Below are 11,631 nucleotides of genomic sequence, written 5' to 3'. Positions count from 1 at the left end.
TCTTAAATTTACATGGTTTGAAGGTGATAGATTGATGACTGCCATAAGTGGTCAATTTGCAAATTGTGCTTCATTATATTGTGGTGCTGATTGTATCAATTAGGATAAAGGATTGTGATTGATTCATTGAGCTGTTTTCTTCAGTATGATGAAAATGAGAATGTCTGTGAGTCATTAGAGACCCATGGGCTGCAGCCCAACTATATCAGGAAGATTTAAGTAATAACCTAGAAATTAAACCAAGGACAACCCAACAACAATAGTAAAAATGAGAAAATGCTTAAGCAAGATACAGGGACAGACTTCCACTTCATAAATGGCAAACAATGGGGCAAATGTGGATGAAAAGTCTGATAGTGAATCATCAGGACACCCTGAACTCAAAGCACAGGAAGTAACAAAACTGATCAGTCAGGCTCTAGAGAAATATAAAACAGAAGCAATTTCCCAGATAATCATAGAGATGACAAGCAAAATGAAAGGTATAATTCGTGACTCTAGAACAGAAACTGACAAAAAAATAGATGAGCTCAGGACCATGATAGAAGCCATGAATGCCCAGCATAAGAATTGGAAACAATAAATGCCCAATACAAGAAAGAAATGGAATCCATAGGACAGATTCAAACAGATATCCAGAAGATTAAAAACTCCATTGAGAGTATTCACAAAAGAATAAGAGTCCAAAGATAGAATCTCAGATATAGAAGATAAAATTGCAGTCAGTGACCATGAAAAGAGAGATCTCTTAAAAACAGTAGATCATGAGAAATTGATACAACAACTCTTAGATGATACTAATAAGAATAACATAAGATTGATAGGAATTCAAGAAGTAATAGGAGAAAATGTAAATGGCTTAAAAAAGCTGTTCACAGAATTAATGACAGAAAACTTCCCAAGCAGAAGGGAAGAATTTGACATACAGATAAGTGGGGCATATAGAACTCCAACTAGCCATGGTTAAAAAAAATCTACACCTAGACATACAATAATCAAGATCCCAGAAACCCAACAGAAGAACAAAATACTACAAGCAGTAAGAGACAAGAAACAAATTACATGCAAAGGAAAGCCTATCAGAATTACAGCAGACTTTTCAATACAAACCCTTAGGTTAAGGAGAGCCTGGAATGAGATATTTCAAGTACTAAAAGTAAACAACCTTCATCCTAGACTGATGTATCCTGCAAAACTTTCTTTTAAAATGGATGGGGAAATAAGATATTTCCAGGATAAAGAACACCTGAGAAACTTTATGAATACTAAACCCAGCACTATAACGAATTCTAAACAATATCCTAGAAAAAGACAATGAAGGTAACAACACAATGAGGCCCAACAGAGCAAATCAAACAGGCAAGCCAAGAAACTAGAAGAAGGCGAAAAAAAAAACCAAAAACATGATAATAATAAGTGAGTACATATTGGTTATAACCATCAATATTAATGGCCTCAATTCACCAACCAAGAGAAATAGACCAGCAGAATGGATTAAGAAGCAAGATCCAATAATATGTTGTATACAAGACATGTCTAGTGCAAAAAGAAGCCCATAGACTGAAAGAGAAATGACAGAAAACTTCATGTAACAGGAGCTCCCCCTGCCCAAAAAAAAAGCAGGGCTAGCAAACTTATTCACAGACAAAGTAAGTTTCAAACTTAAATTGATTGAAAGAGACAAAGAAGCTCACTACATCCTTGTGAAGGGAACAATTCAAGAGGAAGAGATAACAAATAATTTATTTTTAATTTATTGAGTATGTCAGAAAGTATATTTGCTTTTTTTTCCTCTTTTCTTTTTTCCTTTTTCTTTTTCTTCCTCTGATGCTGGGGATTAAACTCGGCACATTGTTCTGGCTAGGCAGGTACAGCACTATTGAGCTAAATCTCAGGCTTTACATTTCATATTTTTAAAATTTATCAATACATTAATCCTTGTCTCTATATGTTGGTCTACCAAATTGATGAGTTATTTTGGTTCTCATTTTCTTTGCTTTTTTATTTGAGAATTTATGAAATCTGTATATATGAGTAGTATGAAAAGTATTAAGGCCCATCTGTCATTATCCTCTTTCATCTCTGCTTTCTACAAACTTCCTTGTCTGTCACTACAGCTTGTTTGGTTGGAAATTTGTTAAGATAAATGTTGTTATGTTATCAATATATTTTTGTACCTATTTTCTACTGATGACGAATATTAATTTTTAAGTAAATTTTATTATAACTATGCTTAATCATTAATATCATTTAGTATCTGATACATATTACAAATTCTCCAACTCCTTCAAAGATGATGTTTGTATTTTCTCAAATTATACAAATCAACATTCCACACATCACTGCATTATTTTATTATACCTAAGTATATATCGTATTGTAGAAAATATGCATTGCTTATATGTGTGGGGGGTATGTTTTTACATATATGTGTGCGCTATTAAATGAGAAACATGGGCATGAATGGGGTAGGATTGTGCACATTTGGCATATTGATAGTTTCTCTGGCAACCTTATGATTTCTTTAAATTACATGCTTGACTTCATAGTCATTTGTTTGGGAAGAATATTACATATCTTTTGGTGTTAAATTCTATCATTATGCTTATAAAAATATAATAAAAATAAGTATGGGATATAATAAAATAGAAACAGAAAAATCTGATCTCAAAAATGTGAATTTTTTAGTTGCTTTTGGATTTCAAATATAAGTATATTTTTTTCTGTGGGAAGTTTTGCTAGAAAATGTAAGTGGTACAATCAACAAGTATATGATATTTATCAATTAAACCAAGGAGTTTATGAATCATAAAATTTTGAGGACAGTTTCTCAACTATAATATGTAACTTTGTTTTATTTATAGTTACATTATTTCAAAAATATTATAAGAAAATGAGAAAGAACATGTTTGAAGATCATATCAAACTAATGTATTTCGATTAGTCTGTGTTACATAAATTCTTGTTTATTTCATATCCTTTTTTTGCTGTCATATATATGTATATTTGAAATTTTTATTTAGTATCTTCATTTCTTGTTATCATGTAATTAAATTAATCTTTAATTAAAAAAAAAAAGAACATCCTGAAAAATGCGTGGAAGTGGTAACCTAATTTTGGCTGTATCAGAATCACCCAGAGAAAACAGATTCCTAGGCCTCAGCCACAGGGACTGCTCTCAGTGGGTCTGCAAAGAGCCTGAGAGATGATGCTACAGTTTGTTTCTGTAATTTAAAAAATTCTTTTTATTAGTACATGTTGGAGTAATATTGATTACGTTCATGGTGGGCAGGTGATACATGTATACATAGCACCTCTTAATTATTTTTAGTTCCTCTGCTCTTCCTTTTCTCCCCCGCCTCCAATCTCTTGGTCCTCCTCCCATTTGCAAGAAATCCTACATTTGTAACAGGTTCTCTGGAAAAGCTGGGATTGCTGGGAATGGTCATTGGATCGTATATTGTGTAGCACTTTCTAGATCGCCCTCTGGTGTCAAAGTTTCATCTTTCAACATCATATTTTCAAGATCTGTCCATATTACTGTGGATACCTTTAGTTTAGTTTCATTTACTAGTGAGTCTGAGAATTCTACGGTTGCCCTTTCTTTAACAGTGTATTAATCGGCTTTCCCATGCTCTGCCAAAATACTTGATAAAACAATTTAAAGAAGAAGGATTTAGTTTGATTCACAGTTTCAGAGCGCTCAGTCCATGGTTGCTTGGCTTGTTGGTTTTGGGCTTCTGCAAGCAGAGTGTCACAGCACAGGGCATGGTAGAACAGAGCTGGTTGCCTTATGGGAGCCAGGCCTACCTCCTAAAGCTTCTACCACCTCTCAAAAGCACCTCCAACTGGGACCAAGCCTTCAGTACACGAACCTTTGGTGGACATTTCAGATAGAAACTGTAACAGCTTACTTTTCTATTCCCCTGCTGATGGGCACCTAGGTTGCTTTCAAGCCTCTGCCACATAGGATGCTGCAATGAATGTTCTCAGGACCTAAGACTGAGTTTCTCTGGAGCATGAATCCAGGACTGGGGAATGCTGTCAGCGTGCATTTGCATATTTTGTTTCTCTTACGCTTCCAGACTGCTCGCTCTCCAAACTGGCTAAGCCAAACCCACTCCACACACAGCAGTACGTGAGGGATGTATATACCTCTTGGAAGGCATGAAGAACTTTTAATTCAGACAATAAAATAAATCTATCAATGCCTGTAAGCAGCAAGATGACAGCAATACTTGGTTTCAGAATTTTACCTGATCAGCACTGCATGCTGCAAAGAGGCTATGCATGAGGTCTGTGCTAGGTAGAATGAACACACATGTACTTGTGCAACACACACACATACACACACATAGAGGCACATCCCTTACCCACCCCAGGAAACAGCCTGGGTCAGTCAGTACAAGCAGGAAACATTTTTTATTTCCCTGTCTAACCTCACTAAATGTGAGCCCCATTGTCAATCAGAGGCCCCCTTGGTCTGGCTCTGAATTCTGTTCTGCAGCTCCTGGACCCGGAAGTTGCTCTGGTTGGGAGCAGACTTCTAACTCCCTTCAGACTCAACCAAAAGCTTTGTGGCTGGGACTTGACAGCCCATTGTCTGGGATTATCTGATCGCAGTAGATGTGCTTTCCTGTTGTTACCTGAATCTCTCAACAATGAACATAAAAATAGAATATTCCAAACAGGCCCTACCCTGTAAAATTATCAACAAACAGTTTAGCAGATGTTTTCATTGACATCGGACAACTTTTTTCAAGGTTATGTTTTTTGACATAACCAAAATTATGGACATTGCATTCAAATGACCCAATTTCCCTTTGTAAAAGAGTGAAGTGAGGATTAATGGGGGCAATTTGGATAACCTTCCAGATAACAGAGATTTGGGTAGATGTACATACATTACTATATAGCTTCAAAAATGTGCTTATCTCATTGTATATCAATATGAACTTTGTACTACATTACTGATTAATGTAAGTATAGTTCCACTGAAAAGCCAGGAATCTCTTGAAGAAAGTAATGAATTGATCTGGAGAATAGCAAATGAGACTTTTTTAATTGAGTTTATTTGTACTTTTAAAGCATACAGTACAGTTACATTGCAAATGAGACTTTAGAAAAGCAAATTTAAAAAAATTTTTAGAGACAGGTTCATACTCATAGAAACATTTGGATCTTTAAATGGTTTGGTATTCCACAGAGTGCTGTTCATTGCTTTGTCCTTCACAATCAAAAAACAAAACAAAACTACTAACAAAAACAAAAACCTTGAGAACCCTGCTTATAAACTTTGCAGACCTCCAATTGGAAGAAATGGTGAATTAAAGATGATGACCTAATCCATAGAATATGACTTTTACAGAGTACTGAGATGTAAAAGGGAACTGGCTGCTGTATTTAAATATAAAGTGAGCCCACACACCTATAGAATTTTAGATGCCTGGTATTGTGGAAGATGGCGTATTATGGAAACCTAGTAAGTTAAAAATTTTAGGCCACATCCATGGGAAAAAAGTGATGTGGTCACAAGAAACAACAGCACCCGTCCCTAGCTCCTGTGGGACATTGTAAGCTCCATAAGCAGAGACTGGGCCCACCTTGGCCTCCCTCTCCAGAGTCCCCGGATGGAGTGCTTGGTGTAGCTCAGGTGTAGCTGATAAAGGAATGAGGATATACTGCATTCAGGGGAGCACCCTACTTTCAGAGGGAACATTTCAAATGACGAGGCAGCTCTTTTTCAATTGCTATATAAATTGTACAGGTGGATGGGCTACTATAAACATGGTTTGATACATAATACATTGTATAATAGTCAAATCAGGTTAAGCATATCTATTCCCCCAAACATATATCATTTCTGGTGAAAATATTCAATATCTTTCTCACCTTTTTGGAAATACACAGTGCATTAGTGTTTTATGTAGTCACCTTACTGTGCAATATAAATCATTTCTTCCATCCAACAGTGACTTTCTGGCTGGTGACCAACCTTTTCCCTTCCTAGTCCCTGTCTCCCCGCAACTTCCTGGAGCCACCATTCTACTCTTTGTTTACAAATGCAGGTCCATCTAGGCCTGGTGGTACATGCCTGTAATCCCAGCACTCTGGGAGGTGAGGCAGGAGGATTGCACATGTAAGCCCTGCCTCAGCAATTGAGTGGCTTAATGAGACATTGTCTCAAAGTAAAAAAGAAAAATGGAAAGAAGAAAGCAGATCCCCGTTGAGCAGGATGGTCAGGATGATGGGAGAGCTGAGTCCTGAGTATGACTAACATGGGGTACAGAAAGCTTGGGCTGAACCTGTGGGATGAATTTAACAGCGATCCTAAAATATCCAGAGACTGGTTATGCAAAGGAGTAGAACTGTAGGTCTTGGTCTAGAGCCTAGAAGTACACTCATGAGTATGACAGAGGCAGGTTTGGCTCTAATTTAATCCCTTCTTACAGGGGCCTGTCTGGCCACAGAAGATAAACTGCCTTGTACAGCAGTACGTCCTCTCCACTGAGAGCTGGCAGGAGCCCTTGATGGGTATGAGAGCATCCTGCTATTGAATAAAGAATTTTATGTCCCCTAAAATAATGTTTTTGGGTTCCCTCAAATACAGAAAAATGTTAGGAAAAGAACAAAAAATAGACCACACTTCATCATCTAGGAAATCACCAAAGGTGAAAATAAAAGTATTTAAAAAATTATTTAAAATTCTACAGTGACACCTCAGCTCATGAACTTAATTTGCCCCACCATTCTGGTTGCAAGCATGTTGCAAATATCTAAGTTCCGTAACCAAGGCACCACTGTATTTGTTGAGTTTAAACTGGTAGTGAAAACAAAGGCTGTACTTCCCACCTGCCTCCAGATTATGCAAGGTCTTGAATATCTGGCCCCAAACATCTAAATTTTATTCAGGGTCTCAAATAGCATCTTATTTTTTGGCACCAAAGCTGGCCTTCAAGATCTGAAGTGTTCAGCCAAAGAAGTTGTTCTGAGAAACATATGTGAGCTGCGTGCTGTCATCAAGGATCATAAACCTTGCAAATCCATACCTTCCTGGAACAGAAACTCCACAAGAAATGGATCTCATTTATTGCTAAACCTGCTGGGTTTGTTTCTTTAAATATAAATCTCCACAACTTCCACCTAAGCCCATAGCTGTAGTATCAGAACTAGGTCTGTAAAGTAACACAGGTTCTCCCTGGGGTGGCAAGCAGAGAGCTCATTTATCAGAGCAATGGCCAAGTTCCTGGTCACCCAGTGGTGGAGGGGAAGAGCAGACACAGTAATCCCTCCAGGGCTCCTCGCCTGAGGGGACCGTAGCCTCTGCCCCACAGTTCTTGTTTACAGTAGGCTTCTTTCAGACCTCAGGTGGCACACATGCTGCTGCACCTTACTCCAGGTGAGTATGATTGCCCTGCCCCACTGGTCTGGATATGTGAGGTGGTACACACCTGTAATACCAGCTAGTCAGAAGGCTGAGGCAGGAGCATCCCAAAATCAAGGCCAGCCTGGACATTTAGAAAGACCCTGTCTTTAAAAAAAATGGCTGGGGATGCAGCTCAGGGGTACAGGGCTTGCCTAGCATGTGCAAGCCCCTGAGTTCAAGTCCCAGGACAACATCACCAAAAAATCTATAATGACGGTTACCAACTTTAACTTTGTCACATCACGGCACTTAAAACAATTGCCATCTACATTTACTATCATCTTATTTAGGAAATGACATTTAAATGCTCAAAATGTAGGAAAGATATAATTTCAAAGAAGAGAACCTTAAATTGTATACATTTAGCCCTAGTTTCACATCTGTGAGTCAGGATTCCTGATCCAGAGACAATGGCCCAGATGGGATGGAACCCGAAGGCATTGAGAATAACTGGAAGGAGATTGTTGACAGCTTTGATGACAGGAACCTCTCGGAGCCCTGCTCCGTGGCATCTACGCCTATGGTTTTGAGAAGCCCTCTGCCATCCCGCAGTGCGCCATTTTTCCTTGTATCAGGGGTTATGATGTGATTGTTCACGCCCAGTGTGGGACTGGGAAAACAGCTACATTCGCCACATCAACTCTGCAGCAGATTGAGTTAGCCCTAGAGGCTACCCAGGCTTTGGTTCTGGCTCCCACTGGAGAATTGGTTCAGCAGATACAAAAGGTGGTCCTGGTGTTAGGAGATTACATGGGTGCCTCATGTCATGGCTGTACTGGGGGCACCAATGTGCATGCTGAGGTACAGAAGCTGCAGGTGGAAGCTCCCCATATCATCATGGGAACCCTTGGCCGCGGGTCTGATATGCTTAACCGGAGATACCTGTCTCCCAAATACAGCAAGATGTTTGTGCTACACAGAGCTGGTGAAACGTTGAGCCGTGGATTCAAGGACCAGATTTATGACATATTCCAAAAGCTCAACAGCAACACCCAGGTGTTTTTGTTGTCATCTACAATGCCTTCTGATGTGCTAGAGGTGACCAAGAAGTTCATGAGGACCCCATTCAGATTCTCATCAAGAAGGAAGAGTGGACCTTGGAGGGCACCTGCCAATTCTGCATTAGTGTGGTGTGGGAGGAATGGAAGCTGGACACATGGTGTAACTCGCTTGACACCCTGGCCATCACCCAGGCCGTCATCTTCATTAACACCCACAGGAAGGTGCATGAGAAGGTGCCTGCCTGAGACTTCACCATCTCTGCCATGCATGGAGATATGGACCAAAAGGAACAAGATGTGATCATGAGGGAATTCTGATCTGGCTCTCTCAGAGTATTGATTACCACTGACTTGCTGGCCAGAGGCACTGACGTGCAGCAGATTTCTTTAGTCATCAACTGTGATCTTCCTCCCTATAAACAGGGGAAACTACATTCATGGAATCAGTCACAGTGGATATTTTGGCTGGAAGGGTGTGGCTATCAACGGGGTGACAGAAGAAGACAAAAGGACTGTTCAAGACATCGAGACTTTCTACAACACCTCCATTGAAGAGATGCCCTTTAATGCTGCTGACCTCAGCTGAGAGGGGCAGTTCTGCTGCCTAGTCCCAGTCAGAGTTCAATCTTGGGGGACTGAGGAACAGCTGAAGAGGGGAAGGAAGGGAACCAAGGGGTGGACATCTTGTCAATTTTTTTCTTTTTCCTTTGGATACATGTCACTTTTTAAGGCAAAATTGAATACACTTAGTGTCATGCAAAATTTATCACATTGTCTTTCATCCTTTTTACAATGGCAGAGTAAAAACTCTATTGTGGACAGGCATTGATCCCCGATGCTTGGACACTGGAAAGTTTGCTGGGAGGAGGAGGGGAAGGTGTGCCTACAGAACTAACTTGAAATACCCCTGCAGTGTGGATAAAGGGGCAGCTGGGTTGAGCTGGTCCATCCTTCCTACTGGTGTTTTGCCCAGAGCTGTCCTCTGGGAAGACCCAGATGTTACCTGATGGCCTCATTTTCGGAAGCCATACTGAATAACAAGAGGCTATGAGGACTGGAGATCAGAAGAGATCCATGTTTAAGTCTCTGCATCACTAATTTTTTCGCCCAAGTCTTGTGCAATTGACCACTGAGTTTCCCTGACTATTAAAGGGCAATGTTTTAGGTTGAATTTACCAGCAAAAGACCATGAGAATAGGATTCATGCAGAAGTGATTCATCAGGAAGTGTTCCCTGGAGAAACCACAGGGCAGTGGCAGGAACAGGGGAGGAGACAGGACCAAGCTAATGTGCAATATCAAGACAGACCCCACACCAGGTGCTTTTGGTTTGGTTCTGTAGGGAACAAAGACTACTGGGAAGGCAGGGTGTGTACTACTACCAGGCATTTGCAAGTAGGATCCTGGAAGACTGAAAGCCATTCTAGGACAGAAAAGTAGGGAGCCTCTGTGCAGTGAGAAAGTCAAGGAATCTTCCCAGACATAGGACACCAAGAGCACCAACAGCGGCCAATAACAATACTGACCCCACCTATGTGGTGTCCAGCTCTGGTGATTTGAAAAGGAGAAGCAAGAGGAAGTAGAGCAAGTAGAGTGTAACTGGGTGAGGAAAAGTAGAAAGAGGTGGGCCAGGGATTTACCTCAGTGGTTCTGCCACCTGCCTTGCAAGTGTAAGGACCCGAGTTCAATCCCCAGTTTAAAAAAAAAGAAAAAAGAAAGAGGAAGAGAAAGAAGAGGAGAAAAAGGGTGAGCAATGAGGATGGAGAAGAAGAAAGGGTCTGCTTGGGAAAGCTAATCCCCAACAGGCGGTGGGTCTGGAAGGGAAGAAACAACTAGGTAGGCTCAAATTCACTTCTATATACTTTGTGACCAAAGCATAAACCTGAGGCTTAACAAGCCAGGCTAAGCCAATCATCCTCTCCTCCCCAGTGCTGGAGAGAGCACACATTGCTCTGTGGAGAATGCATCTCCAGCATATCCATCTTCAGCTTTCTTTTGATTATAAAGGTCACACAGAGAAGAACGAGTTCACAGAGATGTAAAACCCTGGCATCGTTTTAGTACAGCAGTGGATTCCTGGACAGGTCAGTGGACAGCTGGATGTGAGTGTGAAGAAGGACATGAGGGAACTAGAACAGCCAGAAGGGGCTTCCACAGGGCATATTCCGGTTGCTGACACTGTGTCACAAGCCATGTCAACCTTTGTAGCTTTAAACCCCTGTCCTTTTCTATGGACTGTATGCATCTGGAATTTGGAAAGGACCTGGTGTGGTTGGTTTTCCTCTGCCCCACAAGTCAGGGGCCTCAAATGGGGGAGGGCTGAGAGCTGGGAGTGACTGGATGGGTGGGAGCTGGAATCAACTGAACCCTCCATGGATGGTGATTGATCCTGGCGTGCACTGGACCACAGCCAGGCCTTTCAGTCAGAAACCCTGTGTGTGGCTCCTTGGGTGCCTGGGTTCCAAGAAAAGTGTCCCAAGAGAACCAAGCACAAGCTGTCTTGCCTTGTAATGCAGCCTTGGGAGTCTTGTAGTGTCACCTTCAATGTGGCGATGAACTCACCCAAATTGGAGGGGAAGGAAAAGGAACTGAAACTTTCAATAGGAGGAGTGTTCAGTCATATTGTAAGGAGATAATAGGAGAGATATTGTAGATATCTTGAAAAAAGAAAATTCATAGCCATCAGGGAAAAGATTGCAAGTTCAAATGATTTGGGGGAAAAGCATCATACTTTAGCATATGAAAGGCTTTTCAATACCCAACAGCAAGTAAATCATACAACTTTACTTAGCATATCCCAATTTTTCTGCTTCGTACAAGTGCACAGAATACACTACTAGAGACTTCTAGACCAAGTTCAGCCCTTTCAGGAAGCCATTACCCAGAGCCTGGGCAGGTGAGATGTGCCAGCTTCCATCCTCCCTCTGCCTCCAAATAATACTTTATGAATTGGAAAGAGCTGTGTTCTTTGAAAAACACTATGTTGGTTATCTGTTCATTGCTTTTCAGCTCTGAACGCAACCTTCAATATGTGCTCTATGGCCAATTCTTTTAAGCATTTCTCTGTTTAAAATTTTTGTGATTTTATTAGTAAATGTTTGCAGTACATTACACTCATTATGCAGAAGTGGTACATGTGCATAACACAACACAATTCTTTTTCTTTTCTTTCTTTTTTTTTTTTTTTTTTTTTTTTTTTTTTTTT

At 40.5% G+C, this 11,631-nt stretch overlaps 1 pseudogene; it reads left to right on the top strand.

The window, feature by feature from the left end:
• The first annotated feature begins 5,461 nt into the window (after positions 1–5,461).
• Positions 5,462–9,013, top strand: LOC104865919 (annotated as a pseudogene).
• Positions 9,014–11,631: the final 2,618 nt, after the last annotated feature.

The sequence above is a fragment of the Fukomys damarensis genome, unplaced genomic scaffold, assembly GCF_012274545.1.
Source record: "Fukomys damarensis isolate Sample0158 unplaced genomic scaffold, DMR_v1.0_HiC HiC_scaffold_28, whole genome shotgun sequence".
NCBI classification, from domain to species: domain Eukaryota; kingdom Metazoa; phylum Chordata; class Mammalia; order Rodentia; family Bathyergidae; genus Fukomys; species Fukomys damarensis.
This window is presented reverse-complemented; position numbering and strand designations above follow the sequence as displayed.